The sequence below is a fragment of the Ranitomeya imitator genome, chromosome 3, assembly GCF_032444005.1.
Source record: "Ranitomeya imitator isolate aRanImi1 chromosome 3, aRanImi1.pri, whole genome shotgun sequence".
In the NCBI taxonomy this organism is placed as follows: domain Eukaryota; kingdom Metazoa; phylum Chordata; class Amphibia; order Anura; family Dendrobatidae; genus Ranitomeya; species Ranitomeya imitator.
In genome coordinates, this window is record NC_091284.1 from 244,236,685 (window position 1) to 244,254,842 (window position 18,158).

Sequence of the window (18,158 nt, forward strand, 5' to 3'; positions counted from 1 at the left end):
AAAACTTATCCTGGTTTCTCCGACCTGCTCCTCAAAGTGCGTGGACTTTGCTCACATATCCGCCGTTCGCCTGTACACTCCAGCCGTATGCAGACATATCAGCGGTCTTTGAACCTTCCCCAGCATCGCCTAATCATAGACGTTGCAACAAGGTGGAACTCAACACTGCACATGCTTCAGAGACTGTGCGAACAGAGGCGGGCTGTTATGTTTTTGTGGGAGGATACACATACACGGGCAGGCAGTAGGATGGCAGACATGGAGTTGTCGGGTGTGCAGTGGTCGAAGATACAAGACATGTGTCAAGTCCTTCAGTGTTTTGAGGAATGCACACGGCTGGTTAGTGCAGACAACGCCATAATAAGCATGAGCATCCCCCTAATGCGTCTGCTGATGCAAAGTTTGATGCACATAAAGGATCAGGCGTCTGCACCAGAGGAAGAGGAAAGCCTTGATGACAGTCAGCCATTGTCTGGTCAGGGCAGTGTACAGGACGAGGTAGCGGGCAAAGAGGAGGTGGAGGACGAGGAGGATGATGGGGATGAGTATATTTTTAATGAGGAAGCTTTCCCGGGGGCACTGGAAATTGGTGGCGTGGCAAGGCCGGGTTCTGGTTTTTTGAGGGACACAAGTGACGTAGATTTGCCTGCAACTGCCCCTCAACCAAGCACAACCGCAGATTTGACAACTGGAACTTTGGCCCACATGGCGGATTATGCCTTGCGTATCCTCAAAAGGGACACACGTATTACTAAAATGATGAACGATGACGATTACTGGTTGGCCTGCCTCCTTGATCCTCGCTATAAAGGCAAATTGCAAAATATTATGCCACATGAGAACTTGGAACTAATATTAGCAACAAAACAATCAACTCTTGTTGACCGTTTGCTTCAGGCATTCCCAGCACACAGCGCCCGTGATCGTTCTCACACGAGCTCCAGGGGGCAGCAGACCAGGAGTGTTAGGGGTGCACACATCAGAAGTGGCGTTGGACAGAGGGGTTTTCTGACCAGGTTGTGGAGTGATTTTGCTATGACCGCAGACAGGACAGGTACTGCTGCATCAATTCAAAGTGACAGGAGACAACATTTGTCCAGTATGGTTACAAACTATTTTTCATCCCTTATCGATGTTCTCCCTCAACCGTCATTCCCATTTGATTACTGGGCATCAAAATTAGACACCTGGCCAGAATTGGCTGAATATGCATTGCAGGAGCTTGCTTGCCCGGCAGCTAGTGTCTTATAAGAAAGAGTATTCAGTGCTGCAGGTGCAATATTAACCGAAAAAAGGACTCGTCTGGCTACACAAAATGTTGATGATCTAACATTCATTAAAATGAACCACAACTGGATTTCGAAATCTTTTGCCCCACCTTGCCCGGCTGACACCTAGATTTCCTATGAAAAGCTCTTGCCTGTGGACTACTGTGAATGACTTTTCAAATGTCTTAATTTGCAGCAGCTGATTGTCCAGCATACAACATGTTTACACCTCCCTAAATGGCCAAACTCCCCACACGGGGCCGTGGTATCGTGACTTGGCGCAAGCACCCGTGAGAGTGCTGTTTGTCTGAAGAGGTGGGTGTGCCCGCTTTTGGTCGACAGCACTGCCACTGGGTCCCTCATAGTACAATAAACTGTCTCTGGCGGTGGTGGTGCGCACCCAACGTCAGACACACTGTTGTTACATGAGGGGCCCTGGGCCTGTACCGCCGTCCACAAGATAGTTCACCCACCCCCAGGTCAAACATTGCTCTGCCACTTCCACAATTATCTCTCACACTTCCACCAATGTTTAGACTATGCGCTGACATCCTTCCATTCCTGCCACTGACAATACCATTGTGTTGACATGTATAATGGTACTTAACATAGTCAGGGGCAGTGTCCTCTATTTACCCAAGTAAAAACTTTGCGCCAAATTAGTAGGTCAGAAACAACGCAGAGGATCCCACCCCTGTACCTAAAGATTGCACCCTTTAGTGTTTTCGCTGGATTTTAATGTGAGACATTCACATTTATGTATTGTTTTGGACTACTAACTGGCAATCATCCTCCGCTGACCAGGCCACTGCTGCCCGTGTTCCCCTGGAACCAATTTAAAATTGCCTACAGCCATCTGTTATTATGTTAGGCCTTCGATGCCTGTCTGTGGTCACTCCTTCCACTAGGCCTCCACTGACCAGACCACTGCTGCCCGTGTTCCCCTGGAACCAATTTAAAATTGCCTACAGCCAGCCCAATTTTTTTATGTTAGGCCTTCGAAGCCTGTCTGCGGTCCGTTCTTTCTACTACTACTACACTGACCAGGCCACTGCTGCCCGTGTTCCCCTGGAACCAATTTAAAATTGCCTACAGCCATCTGTTATTATGTTAGGCCTTCGATGCCTGTCTGCGGTCACTCCTTCCACTAGGCCTCCACTGACCAGACCACTGCTGCCCGTGTTTCCCTGGAACCAATTTTAAATTGCCTACAGCCAGCCCAATTTTTTTATGTTAGGCCTTCGAAGCCTGTCTGCGGTCCGTTCTTTCTACTACTACTACACTGACCAGGCCACTGCTGCCCGTGTTCCCCTGGAACCAATTTAAAATTGCCTACAGCCATCTGTTATTATGTTAGGCCTTCGATGCCTGTCTGCGGTCACTCCTTCCACTAGGCCTCCACTGACCAGACCACTGCTGCCCGTGTTCCCCTGGAACCAATTTTAAATTGCCTACAGCCAGCCCAATTTTTTTATGTTAGGCCTTCAAAGCCTGTCTGCGGTCCGTTCTTTCTACTACTACTACACTGACCAGGCCACTGCTGCCCGTGTACCCCTGGAACCAATTATAAAGTGCCTACAGCCCAATTTTTTTATGTTAGGCCTTCGAAGCCTGTCTGCGGTCCTTCCTTCCAATAGTTCTCCACTGACCAGACCAATGCTGGCCGTGTACCCCTGGAACCCAGCTGAAAGTGCATGGAGCCTCCTTTTTTTCTTTGTTTTATATTTAGAAAGCCCAGATGAACTACGCTGTACCACGGTTCAAGCTACCCAGTCGACATTTCTTTTGCGAGAAAAGCCATCCCAGCCCTCCACCGGCATGAAAAAGTCTGCATTGTCATAGCACTCAGGCAATCAAACAGTTGAAAGGTGCACCTGACAAGAGACGCATGGACCAGTAGGCATGTCCACAAAAAGTTACGTGTCCATTATGGTGGACTAGGTTAATGTGTTGGATGCACGGTCCACAGGGGACAGCCTACAAAGTCTGTCTGCAGTCCCTAATTCAAATTTTCCTCTGCTGACCATACCACTGCTGCCCGTGTACCCCTGGAACCAATTTTAAAGTGCCTACAGCCTAATTTTGTTATGTTAGGCCTACTACGCCTGTCTGCGGTCCCTCCTTCCAATACTCGTCCACTGACCACACCACTGCTGCCCGTGGACCCCTGGAACCTATTTTTAATTGCATAGAGCATCCTTTTTGTAATAGTAGGCGTACAAAGTCTGTCTGCGGTCCACTATTGAAATTGTCCTCCACTGCCCAGAGCAATGCTGCCTGTGTACCCCTGTAACTTTTTTAAGCTGCAGTGAGCCACATTTTTGGTTTAAGGCCTACTACCTGTGTCTGTCTGCGCCACTCAATTCAGCTGTGTTCCTTTGAAAAAAGCTGAGCGTCAATAGTCTTGTTTTCAGCCTCCAGGAATTTTAAAACTGCATTGGGGGTACAACTTTGGTAGGGCCTACTAACGGTGTCTGCCGCCCGAAGGTGTGCCCCAGGTTTCGTCCACATTGCTTCGGTCTTCCGACTCTCGTTTAGTAGTTGTAGAAAACTACACTGCATTAGGCCTACAAATTGGGTATGGGGTGTAGAGAGATGGTGTGTTCCACTCCAAGGTGTTCCCCAGGTTTCCTCTCCATTGCTTCGATCTTAATGCTCTCGTTTAGTAGTTGTTGGAAACTACGCTGCATTAGGCCTACAAATTGGGTATGGGGTGTAGAGAGATGGTGTGTTGCACTCCAAGGTGTTCCCAAGGTTTCCTCTCCATTGCTTCGATCTTCATGCTCTCGTTTAGTAGTTGTTGGAAACTACACTGCATTAGGCCTACAAATTGGGTATGGGGTGTAGAGAGATGGTGTGTTACACTCCAAGGTGTTCCCCAGGTTTCGTGCACATTGCTTCGGTCTTCCGACTCTCGTTTAGTTGTTGTAGAAAACTACACTGCATTAGGCCTACAAATTGGGTATGGGGTGTAGAGAGATGGTGTGTTGCACTCCAAGGTGTTCCCCAGGTTTCCTCTCCATTGCTTCGATCTTCATGCTCTCGTTTAGTAGTTGTTGGAAACTACACTGCATTAGGCCTACAAATTGGGTATGGGGTGTAGAGAGATGGTGTGTTGCACTCCAAGGTGTTCCCCAGGTTTCGTCCACATTGCTTCGGTCTTCCGACTCTCGTTTAGTAGTTGTAGAAAACTACACTGCATTAGGCCTACAAATTGGGTATGGGGTGTAGAGAGATGGTGTGTTACACTCCAACGTGTTCTCCAGGTTGCCTTTCCTGAGCTTCTATCTTCAGGCTCTCGTTTAGTAGTTGTTGGGAACTACACTGCATTAGGCCTACAAAATGGGTATGGGGTGTAGAGAGATGGTGTGTTCCACTCCAAGGTGTTCCCCAGGTTTCCTCGCCATTGCTTCGATCTTAATGCTCTCGTTTAGTAGTTGTTGGAAACTACGCTGCATTAGGCCTACAAATTGGGTATGGGGTGTAGAGAGATGGTGTGTTGCACTCCAAGGTGTTCCCCAGGTTTCCTCTCCATTGCTTCGATCTTCAGGCTCTCGTTTAGTAGTTGTTGGAAACTACACTGCATTAGGCCTACAAATTGGGTATGGGGTGTAGAGACGGTGTGTTCCACTCCAAGGTATTCTCCAGGTTGCCTTTCCTGAGCTTCTATCTTCAGGCTCTTGTTAAATAGTGGTTAAATGGAACAACTGCATTTGGCGTACTAGTTGGTTTGGGGCCTACTAACAGTGTCTGCCGCTCCTTGCTGTTCTCCTGGTTTCCTGTCCTGAAATTCCATTTTCAGGCTCTCGTTAAGTAGTTGTTAATGTTAGACTGCATTTGGCCTACTAGTTGGGTTGGGGCCTACTATCGGTGTCTGCCACTCCTTGCTGTTCTCCTCCACTGAACAAAGCTGTGCCGCCTGTTTACTACGGTTGCCAATTTTGAACTGCATTTCGACTACTTACTGATTTGGGCCTATTCTCTGTGTCAGCCTCTCATTCCAGTTGTCCTCCACTGCAATGCCCCCTGGTTAGTCCTGTGTTACCAATTTTGAACTGCATTTAGCCAACTTTATTCTTTGGGCCTATATCTGTGTTTTCTCCTCATCCTGCCCATTGCCCAGCCAGTGATAGATGAGTCTGCTGGTACATTGAACCAGAACGCAAAATTCCCCGTGCACGCTACACAGCAAGATTGTGACCCTGCTGAAAGTCATGTTCCTCTTCCCGCATACCATACCACCTTACACGGGGACAAAGAGGAAGGTGCAGATGAAAGTGCAGGTTCCTTCATCAGGTAGGGGGAGGAATACTAGTTGGCGACGTCACTGGCACAGGGCCTCTCATAGTACGCAAAAGTGTTGCTGCCGGTGGGAGGCGCCCCCGCCGTGCAAACACACCGCTGTACTTTGAGGGGCCCTGTGCCAGTGCCAATGCCAACTAGTGGGCCCCCCCTGCTTGCTCAGGATCACAGCACTTGCAAAGTTTAAATACTTACCTCTCCCTGCTCCACTGCCGTGACGTGTTCCAGATTTCCTGGGCCCACTAATTACTTGAACCAGCCCTACCCCCCACAACTTTAGCCAAATGACCCCCAATTTCAAATGCCTTCCAATTATTATAAGCTAAATTACGATTGACAAGCTTCAGTAACAAGAATGGATGTTTTTGCCATTAAAATGGGCAGTCTAGGTGTTTTCCTGGCCTCTACTCACTGCCGACTATGCTCCCCCATTGACTTGCATTGGGTTTCGTGTTTCGGTCGATACCCGACTTTTCGCGATAATCGGCCGATTCCACTCGACTCGACTTCTAAGATAGTCGGGTTTCGCGAAACACGGTTCGACTCTAAAAAGGTCAAGGTCGCTCAACCCTAGTTCTAACAATGCTCAGTAAGAAAGATCAAAATCCTCCACTGTTCAGTACCTGCCTACCACAAAAGGTCATGTAGAATATATAAATTGTTTGCTATTTAGGATATGTAAAATGAAACAATTTGACCCATCTAACCAACTTTACGACCACGGCTCTCCTTCCTGGTAGGGCAGCAGTCCGGGTTTATACCTATAGGGCCTAATACATTCTAACCAGGCCCTGGTTCCCCAAAACTCCTGCCCTAACAAGGGTAGTCCACAGCTGTCCTTAAATAAAGACATCTGCATTCCCCCTATGTGCCACCCACCACGTTTCCTCCATTCGGCTTCATCAGGGGAGGGTAATGCACATATCCATCTATCTTACATCTCAGGTTATGGTGCTGTCACTACACTGGGGTCAGTTTCTCTTTGGGATGTGGAGTGAGCTTATTGCTTCTCGTCTCCTCCTGTCTTTTGCTCTTTATGTATTCCTGACAACTTTGCGTGTTTTTAACCCAGTTACTCATGGTAATTGCAATCAAATTTGTGTCATTTTAATTCTATGCATGGTCTCTTTAAGTTCCAGACTATAAGAATTTCATATAAATTCCTGAAAATGGCATGCCTACATACCACGATTGCTGCCATGGTGATGACAAGGTCAAGATATGAACTCATATTTTACCGTTACAATTATGTTTTCAGGCAGATTACACAAAGCAAAGACGTTAGGCAGCATTTACTGTGCAGGCAGAATGGAAGCTAGAGAGCTGCTTCTTACACCAGCTACGGGCAAATTCAATGACCTTCTGCTCCTCTGCCAGCGCACATTGATGGACACCTAAGGAGATTGAAATTGTTCGGATTTGTATTTTAAGATCACACGCGTCTGTCTCGTCCCTGTTCGCTCGTATAATCTGATAGGACACTCCTCTCATTAGCTGCACTGGCAAACCTTCCCGAAGACATCATTAGTTTAGCCTTGTGTTTGCCAGGCTTACAAGAGCAGCTTGTCCGTCCCGGACTTCAGGTAGGAATTGTTTTATACTGGTTTCTTCATGCTATCATATTCACTGAATCTCCCATAACCCTAAGGAAGAATCCGACACAATGTTGTGCTCGATTGTCTACATGAGTGCCCCAGGCTGCATGGTTTGTGTATTACAGATTATTACTCGTATCCATGAGAAATCAGGTGGAAGAATAAACTCAGCTATTACATAATTACCATTAATCATCATTAACAGTCTGAAATGTTTCTGACAATTTAATTACTCCAATAGATCAGATTCAGTTGTTGGCCTCCATTACACTCATCATTGATTATATTGTTTGACAAGCTATTACAATCATGACTCAATCTTTCGAGGGTGTAGTTGCTGCATTAAAACTTTAAGACCATGTTCACACGATCAGTATTTGGTCAGTATTTGCCTCAGTATCAGCCAAAACCTGTAATGGAACAGTCAGAGGAAAAGTATAATAGAAACAAGTCACCACTTCTGGATTTATCACCCACTCCAGGGTTTTGGCTTACACATACTGAGGTAAAATACTGATGAAATGCTGAGGTAAAGTACTGACCAAATACTGAGGTAAAGTACTGACCAAATACTGAGGTAAAGTACTGACCAAATACTGAGGTAAAGTATTCTCAAAAGGTTGTCAGACAGATAAGTGATGTTCTTGGTGCCCAGTTGCTCAAAATACTCATTTCTGGATTTTTTTTATTAAGTCCCATAAGATTTAAAGATCAAACAGAATAAACAGATTTTAGAGTTTTTATTACGCCAAGTTTTTCCTCCATAGAAGTCAAGGTTGCATACAGGTCTTGTACTTGGCAATGTACTTTGGTTTGAAATAAAATAAAAAAGCTCTAAAAATGTATGTAGTTTATAACTACAAAAGTTAGGATTTATAACATGGTCCATTCTTAATATAATTAGTAGTAGGAGGAAAGTGTTCATTTGATGAAGGGTTAGTTTGTTTAAGTTTGACTCTTGGTAATAAGTAAAAGTCATCTAAAGGTGCCCATACACCTTCAATCAATTTCTTCCTGATTCCTCGGTATACCAGCATTTGTTTTCAACTTGTTTGCTGCTTCCATACTCCTCTGATGGGGACTTAATGTCTGCAGGAACAATTGATCAGGCATGTTGTATCCAACATGTCCGATTCTTTTTTCCCAACTTCTGCTGTTGTAGAAAAGTTGGGACAAATCAGTAAGTGTGAGAAAGACCAGTGATTTTCCTAATATAAAGGAAGCAACCAAATATCTTTCAATAACAAGGACGAAGAGATGGTTTTATTAAAGGAAACCTGTCATGTTGAAAATGGGATCTGGTCTGCAGGCAGGTGTTATAGAGCTGGAGCAGCTGATTGGATACATATATATATATATATGTATATGTATATATATATATATATATATATATATATATATATATTTTTTTTTTTTTTTTTAGGAAAACATTCACTAATTGACCCCCTGACGAAGGCTGACGCCGAAACGCGCGTCGGGGACTGGCACATCCAGGAGGAGGGCAGCATTACAGGTATAGCCTGCTTTGAGACACTCTATTTTGCTATTTGTAGTAACAACATTATTTACTCGATGTGTTACACGTTACAGTGTCTCCTGATCTATGCAGCAGCTCCCTGTACCCCTTACTAATATTTAAGTATATTAGTATATATTATATGTAGCCGCACATTTTCCACATTTTCTAGTACTGGGTTTTACACATCCTACCGCTATAGACATTATATTAACCCCTTTGGGTCTCTCTTAAAGGTGTACCACCCATTTTTTCATTCATTTATATTTTCATTTTTTTCATTATTTAATTTTGTTGAGTGCGGTCATATAACATACATATATATATACATATCTTTTTATAATTATATATATATATTTTTCTACAGATTTTTGTGTATATATATATATATATGTATATAATCATTCAATTCTGTGGTTGGCTTTATATTTATTATATATTTTTTTCTATTTTTATATTCCGCCATTATTCTACCAGTGCAGGATTGTATGTTGCTCTGTCTCCTTGTTGTTGTGCCTCTCTTTTGGTTTCTTTTTCCCCCTACCAATTGGTATATATTTTTGTATAAATAAATTTATTTTGAATTTAATTTATTTTTGGGCATTTGTTCGGTTGTGTGTTCTCTGTTTGGTTATATATATTTTTCCGATTTGTCCTCCTTATGTCCATCTTGGGATACATATAATATACATACACATTGGGCATATTATTGAGTTACCAAAGTACTTATGTATCCCTTGCTCTGAGTTTTTCATTTAATATATATGTATATGTATATATATATATATATATATATATATATATATTTTTTTTTTTTTTTTTAGGAAAACATTCACTAAGCCTTGCATTTTATTCAGTTATGTTTACTGGTGTTTGTATGCATAAGGCTATGTGTACACGTTGCGGTTTTGAAGCTGCGGATTCGCAGCTGTTTTCCCTGAGTTTACAGTACCTTGTAAACCTATGGAAAACAAAATCCGCAGTGCACATGCTGCATAAAAAAACGTGCGGAAACGTGGCGTTGTTTATTCCCCAGCATGTCAATTCTTTGTGTGGATTCCGCAACGGTTTACATCTGCTCCATAATAGGAATCCGCAGGCGTGAAACCCCATGTGAAATCCGCACAAAAAAGACAAAAAAAATGGGGCATGCTCGCATAATAATATCCCAATTATTTCTGGTATTTCTGCTCTAAGTCATTCAGTTGTGATGTCTTTTAACCTGTAGTGTGTACATACTTCTCAGTTGTCTTAATAAGTGAGCTTTTATGTCTTTAATATTATACTGTTCTCCAACCTATTAATGTTTTATGTATTCATCATTTTTTATTGTTGTACCACATTGTATCTCCGGGGGGAGGCTGTTTGAAATAAATTTGAAACCCGATCATTTTTGCCGTAGGAAATTTTTTATTCACTCTGTGTAAATGGAACAAATAATTCGGGGTACACTGTGAGATCTGTGAGATGGTCTGTTATGGCGAATGTCCAGTGATGCTGGATTTTTACAGTATGTTAGAATGAGGCACTGTATGTACACTGTTCTTCAAAAGTATGGATATATCAACAAGGATCAACTCTTTCTTCGAATTAAAATTGTATCACTGAAAACGTCATTTCACCCCCCCAAAGTAACGCGGCTCGTCAACTTCATATTTTTTCTATGTGCGGCCCACTTACCTGGCTGAGTTTGAGACCCCTGCTATAGAGTGTCAGGGTTTCCTATATACTATATACAAAATGTCAGTGTATATGTGAAGCTAAGATTTTACACTTATTCTACTTATTTATACTTATTATCTTAAATTAGTATTATAGTACAGAAAAATTGTTATGTCGGATGTTGAGCGAAATTTATGATACATTCCTCCAAAACTGCAATGTTTGTAAGTTGATCACTTGAATGAAATCTTTATCATTTTATTCAGCCACATGCAAGCTTTACATGGCTCTGGAAAAGCTTGCTGACAATGAATGTGGCTTGTCATTATAGCTTTTGTGGAATTTGTTATCTAGCTACAGTATTTGTGTTGCGGGTAAGGACCAACTTGTTATTTCGTACCATCCTTCCATGTGCATCATCAGATTACCTGTAAATTGATCTTACTAGTCAATTCCCTGTGTTAATTGGTGGAGCGCATGGTATACATTCGTCCGCTATTCTTTGTTAACGGAAACCTGTCACTTGATTCATGCTGTCCAAACCATGGGAAGCATCAATCAGAGCCTGACTGCACGATTACAGCCAGTTATGTTTTTACTCTGAACTGCTCCAACGTTTCAGAGAAAACATAGCTTGGGGAGCCAGCCGGGGACCATAGGGAGAGTCCTAATTAGTTTGGGTAACCACTGGTCAACTTCTCCTCAACTCCCCCAAGGTGATTGACATGTCTCTCTCTATCTACCCACATGAGAAATCAGGTGGATGAATACACTCCGCATTATATAATTGCCATTAATCATCATTAACACATTTTGGAATATTTCTGACATGTTTCAATCTGGTGGAGCAGTGCGCGAAGAAGCTGGTCATGGGACCAGTCAGATCTTTCTCTTTGTTCCCTACATGCCTCTTTAAACTATATATCCTTTTACGCGCCGTAAAATTTCAGAGTAAAATATACCTGGCCGTAATCATGCAGCATGGCTCTGATTCCTACTGCCCATGGTTTGGACATACAGTATAACCTGAATTGATGAGGGTGCCGTCATACCACCAAATAGGTGTAGACACACAGATCTTGGTCCTACATTAGACATAACCAGTATATATTGGGAACCTAACCTAAAACAAGGAGATGTATAATAAAATATCACTGTCATTGGTTTAGTCTTCGGTTACTGGACATCATTTCCAGTTATTTCTAGCTCTTCTGTATGCCAATGTTGTTTAGTAAGGAATATGATGATTGCCACCTATTTCGGTCTGTCACTGCAATTTTAAAAAATTTTCCTTAGTAGACAAGGAAAAAAGAATCCAAATGGATTTTGGCATATAGTAACAAACTGGTCCATTTCTCTGAACGTGTTTTGTGCCAGTTGGGATGGCTCCGCAGAGTCCTCTGTTTAGAACAGAACAGATGGAGTTCTACGAAATATATTTAGAAGCTTGGCATCTGTGTGCATTCTGTTTATTGGCACATTAGGGAAACCGCCAGGAGTCTTTTTTACCAGTTAGATAATCCATTTTAAGGTATTGATAGATGCTCAGTACTACAGGCCTTCACTATTCAACTATTTAAAAACATGAACATAAAGAAATCATTGATATAAAAAGTAGATAATTAAAGTCTAAACACCCCTGTTTTTGTCATATAAAAAATCATACCAAGAAGAATAATTTCAGAACTTTTTCCACCATAACTGTCACTCAGAATCTGTACAAATCCATTGAGAAATAAACTGAAATCATTTTTAAGGGGATAATAAAAAAAATTGCAAAAACTAAAATAATGTGGTAAAGCTTTGAACAATGATAAAAAAAATTGCAAAAACTAAAATAATGTGGTAAAGGTTTGAACACCATCTTTTAATTGGAGATGTGAGATCGTGAGATCCAATCTCACGTTAAATAGTAGTCACTCATTTAATGTGATTCTGATTAAACCCATATGACGTTTAGCTGCTTTAGTACAATTTCTCTGACATTATCTTAGTAGTATTTTACAGCAAAAGTCATGGTACAAAAACAGCTTACAACACAGCAAAAGGAGCTCATTTGTGACAGTTATCAGTCAAGAGGAAGGTACAAAATTTATTTTAAAGACATTAGATATACATGGGACGATCATCAAGAAGTGACTTAAATTTGAACAACAGTGACATTACCTAGAACTGGACGTCTCTCAAAACTGTATGAACAAAACTAAAATAAAATTGGTCTGGGAGGCTGCCAAGAGGCCTACAGCAACATTAAAGAACTGCTGCTTGCATACAGCGTATGGCAACAATCTCATATTCTTCATATGTCTGGCATGTGAGAGTGGCAAGATGGTAGCTTTTTCTTACAAAGAAAAACATCCAAGCTTGGCTATGTTTTGCCAAAATCTACATCAAGTTAGCCAAAATCATGTGAGAATACATGTTGTGGTCTGATGAGACTAAAGATGAACTTTTTGGCTATATTTCCAACACTGCGCATTACCAAAAGAACACCACACACACAGAAGCGCATAGTGGAGACAGTGTTATGTTTTGGAGCTGTTTTTCAGCAGCTGGAACTTGTGTTTTGTCAAGGTGGAGGGAAGGAGCAGTTCTAAATCAGTCAAATTTTCATCAAAACCTTCAGGCCTCTGCTTAAAAGCTGAAGATGAAGAGGAATTTCACATTCCAGCATGACAACGTATACCTCAAAATTAACAAAATAATGGCTTTGCTGAAGATAATGAAAGTTTTGGAACTCTCCAACCAGAGTCCAGAGCTGAATCCAATTGAAAATCTGTGGATTGATCTGAAGAGGACTGTATATAGATGATGTCCTTGCAATCTGAAAAACCTTGAGTGCTACTGCAAGGAAGGATGGACAAAGTTTATCAATTCTATATGTGCGATTCTGATATAAAAAACTACTGAAGGCTGTCATAAATTAGTACTTTAACAAAGTATTAGTTTAACGATGTGCATATTTATGAAACCACATTATTTTAGCATTTCAATTTTCTTTTTCCACCCAAAAAGATTTCAATCTGTTTTTGAACTGAATTGTACAGATTATGAATGACATTAAAGGTTGAAAATGTTCTGAAATTATTCTTCTCGTTATGATATTTTTTACATGACAAAAACAGCCATTTTAACATGGGTGTGAAGACTTTTTATATCTACTAACTATAAACTACATAGGAAGTAAATAATTTTTTCAAATACCAATTGACTGATGCTTCCTATAGTTGCAAACCCGGCCATTATGGACAATGACAACAGATAAGACAAATTAAAATCTGTTCAATGCAATAATTCATCATTAGTTCAATGCTATGCACAAACTGACACTGAAAGGAAATCTGTCAGCATATTTTTGCCACCTAGTCTGAGAACAGGATATTATAGAGACAGAGACCCTGATTCCAGCAATGTGTCACTTACTGGGCTGCATTCTTTAGTTTTGACATGTTTTATCAGCAGAAGATTATTAGTAGAGGACTAGTCTGGAACTATGTATAAGCCCGCCTCCACTACTGATTGGCAGCTTTCTTTTACTTATACACAGTGTACACAGAAAGCTGCCAATCAGTGGTGTGGGCGGGGTTATACAGAGCTCAGCATTCAGAGAACTGCTAGACCTGCAGCAGATAAAGCAGTGATTTTATTAAAACTACAACAAGCAGCCTAGTAAGTGATAAATCTCTGGAATCTGTGTCCTTACCACTAGATCTTGTTGCTCCCAGATGAAGGGCAAAAACCTGATGACAGGTTCCCTTTAATGGAATAACTAAAGACATTACAGCACAAGGAACGAAATATAGACAGGCTATTGGGGTTGTAACCTTGTGCGTGCCAGTCAGAGGCAGATGGGCTCATTTTTGCAGCATTGCCTCCTTCACAAATAGGCTCCAGTCCACAGGATCGTGGGCAGTACAGTCACTTTATTGTTACTATTTGCAGGGAAGGTTCACCATCTTTCCACATTGACAAAATACAGACACCATAAATGATACCTGGAATCAGCTGATTATGCCAAGAGCAGTTGCGGGGAATTGGATTATCCCTCTATTGCTGCCTCTATGACCATCACTCCTGCTCTGAAAGGGACCGATTCCTGTTATTAATGTATTTTAGTGCCTTTCCCTCATATACCAGTGCAGGTTAACCAAAGGTGAATCTTCCTATTAAACAAATGCAATTTCTATCTACAGACTATCACACGTGCTGTACATCTTAGCACAGCGTACAGTCTGAAAGGGCAACACTGCGCATGAGATATAAGGGCAGCCCAGATCTGGAAGGCAACGTGTCAGCTCATTATTGAAAAATGATCAAAAATTATGTATTTCATCTCAACCAATTATCTAGTCCAGGAATCCTGGAATTCAATAGAAAATAAATGAAAACCCCCCAGAAACAATTAGTCAATGTGTCCATCTGGATTCATCAGTTTCTGATTAAAAACAGCTCCAGCATAATCTGAAAGCAGCATAATGTAGAGACAGAGACCCTGATTTCAATGATGTGTCCCTTACTGATCTGCTTGCTGTCATTTGATAAAATTACTGTTTTGTCTATTGAAGATCTACCAGTTCTGTGAATGCTGAGCTCTGTATAAGCCCTCCCACACTTCTGAATAGCAGCTATCTGTGTACACTATGCATAGGCAGAAAACTGCCAATCAGTGATGGAGCTCATAAATACGGAGGACTACATGGCAGCAAGTTTACTAGTCCTCTAGTGATAATCTCCTGCTGATAAAATTGTGATTTCATTAAAATTTGAGTACACAGCCCAGTAAGGCTAGGTTCACATTGCATTCATTGACTACGTTAAATGGACTACGTTACACCGTGGCATAATGCGGTGTAACATAGTCCGTTAACGCCGCCATTGAATGCAATGGTGAACGCATCGCTAGCGCACGCCCACAATGGGCGTGCGCTAGCGATGTGCCGTCATTTGAGTGACGGAACCGAGATGCGGGCTGCAGCGTTTCCGGGTCCGTCACTGCTAGCGCAGATGGAGCTAGCAGATGCTCCATCTGCGCTAGCGTGATGTAGTGCAGGCACTTGCGCTAGCAGCAGCCCGTTAGCGTATGTGCTGAACGGGCTGCTGCTAACGCAATGTGAACCTAGCCTAGTGACACAGCGCTTGAATCAGAATATCTGTCTCTACATTATGCTGTTCTCAGATTAAGTGGGAAAAATCTAGTGACAGATTCTTTGTAAATATACACTTAATCAGTACTGTTAATAATTGTGTCTCTGAGATATATATGTACAGTGGGTCCAGAAAATTTTCAGACTACCGTATATACTCGAGTATAAGCCGAGATTTTCAGCCCATTTTTTGGGGCTGAAAGTCCCCCTCTCGGCTTGTACTCGAGTCATACCCAGGGGTTGGCAGGGGAGGGGGAGCGGGGGCTGTCTAATTATACTCACCTACTCCCGACACGGTCCCTGCACGTCCCTGCTTCTTCCAGCGCTGCAGCTTCTTCCTGGACTGAGCGGTCACATGGTACCGCTCATTACAGTAATGAATATGCGGCTCCACATCCCATAGAGGTGGAGCCGCATATTCATTACTGTAATGAGCGGTAACTGTGACCGCTCAATACAGGAAGAAGATGGAGCGCTGGAAGAAGCAGGGACGTGCAGGGACCGCGCCAGGAGTAGTTGAGTATAAGGGGAGGGGACCGCAGCGCTGCGCAATATTCACCGGTCCTTGTTCCGGTGCAGTTCCGTCTTCAGCATCCTCTGGCTGTGATGCTCAGGTCAGAGGGCGCGGTGACGTGGTCAGTGCTGAAGACGGAGCCGCACCGAAACGAGGAGCGGTGAATATTGAAACTGACGGGGTCCTGAGCGACGAGAGGTGAGTATGTGATTTTTTTTTATCGCAGCAAAAGCTTATGGGGCAAGTGACTGTATGGAGCATCTTATGGGGCAATAACGCTTGTGCAGCATTATAAGGGGCAAGTGACTGTATGGATGATCTTATGGGGCCATAACGCTTGTGCAGCACTGTAAGGGGCAAGTGACTGTATGGAGCATCTTATGGGGCCATAACGCTTGTGCAGCTCTATAAAGAGCAAGTGACTGTATGGAGCATCTTATGGGGCCATAGCGCTTGTGCAGCACTATATGGGGCAATTATCTGTATGGAGCATCTTATGGGGCCCTTATTACCCTTTATGCAGGATTATAAGGGGCATATTTTAATATGGAGCATCTAATGGGGCCCATCGTATGGGGCTCCTGATTCAATATGGATATTCAAAAACACTTTACCTACTGATGTCTCAATTAATTTTACTTTTATTGGTATCTATTTTTACTTTTGAAATTTATCGGTAGCTGCTGCATTTCCCACCCTAGGCTTATACTCGAGTCATTAAGTTTTCCCAGTTTTTTGTGGCAAAATTAGGGGGGTCGGCTTATACTCGGGTCAGCTTATACACGAGTATGTACGGTACTTTAAATTTTTCACTTGTTTCATTGCAGTCACTTGATAAATTCAAAAAAGTTCATTTTTTTCACATTAATGAATACTCTGCACCCCATCTTGACTGAAAAAAAACTGAAATGTAGAAATTTTTGCAAATTTAATAAAAAAGAAAATCTGATATCACATGGTCATAAGTATTCAGACCCTTTGCTCAGACACTCATATTTAAGTCACATGCTGTCCATTTCCTTGTGATCCTCCTTGAGATGGTTCTACTCTTTCATTGGAGTCCAGCTGTGTTTAATTAAACTGATAGAACTTGATTTGGAAAGGCACACACCTGTCTATATAAGACCTCACAGATGACAGTGCATGTCAGACCAAATGAGAATCATGAGGTCAAAGGAACAGGCCAAGGAGCTCAGAGACAGAATTGTGGCAAGGTACAGATCTGGCCAAGGTTACAACAGAATTTCTGCAGTACTCAAGGTTCTAAAGAGCACAGTGGCCTCCAAAATCCTTAAATGGAAGGAAGTTTGGGACTACCAGAAGTCTTCCTAGACCTGGCCGTCCAGCCAAACTGAACAATCGTGGGAGAAGAGCCTTAGTGAGAGAGGCAAAGCAGAACCCCAATATCACTGTGGCTGAGCTATAGAGATGCAGTAGGGAGATGGGAGAAAATTCCCCAAAGTCAACTATCATTGCAGCCCTCCACTAGTGGGGCCTTTATGGCAGAGGCCCGACGGAAGCATCTCCTCAGTGCAAGACATATGAAAGCCCGCAAAGAGTTTGCTAAAAAAAACACATGAAGGACTCCCAGACTATGAGAAATAAGATTCTCTGGTCTGATGAGATGAATAAAGACCTATTTGGTGATAATTCTAAGTGGTATGTGTGGAGGAAACCAGGCACTGCTCCTCACCTGCCCAATACAATCCCAACAGTGAAACATGGTGGTGGCAGCATCATGCTATGGGGTGTTTTTCAGTTGCAGGGACAGGATGACTGGTTGTCATTGAAGGAAACATGAATGTGGCCAAGTACAGAGACATCTTGGATGAAAACCTATTCCAGAGTGCTCTGGACCTCAGACTTGGCTGAAGGTTCACCTTCCAACAAGACAATGACCCTAAACACAAAGCTAAAATAACAAAGAAGTGGCTTCAGAACAACTCTGTGACCATTCTTGACTGGCCCATCCAGAGCCCTGACCTCAACCCAATTGAGCATCTCTGGAGAGACCTGAAAATGGCTGTCCACCAAAGTTCACCATCTAACCTGACGGAACTGGAGAGGATCTGCAAGGAAGAATGGCAAAGGATCCCCAAATCCAGGTGTGAAAAACTTGTTGCATCATTCCCAAGAAGATTTACTAGCTCAAAAGGT

General features: G+C 42.5%; 1 protein-coding gene across 4 annotated transcripts in view; it reads left to right on the plus strand.

Moving 5' to 3' along the window:
* LOC138669647 (probable myosin light chain kinase DDB_G0271550) overlaps positions 1 to 18,158 on the plus strand; it is a 223,709-nt gene that overhangs the window by 152,012 nt on the left and 53,539 nt on the right. Inside the window, exons 1-2 of one of the 4 annotated variants that reach the window (XM_069756301.1) lie at positions 6,831 to 7,153; positions 8,589 to 8,678. The exons of 2 other annotated variants lie outside the window; for them this stretch is intronic. The gene's annotated coding sequence lies outside the window, so the exon portion shown is untranslated. Of the gene's footprint in view, positions 1 to 6,830; positions 7,154 to 8,588; positions 8,679 to 18,158 lie in introns of those variants that run through there. One more of the 4 variants, XM_069756303.1, reaches the window with a different exon arrangement.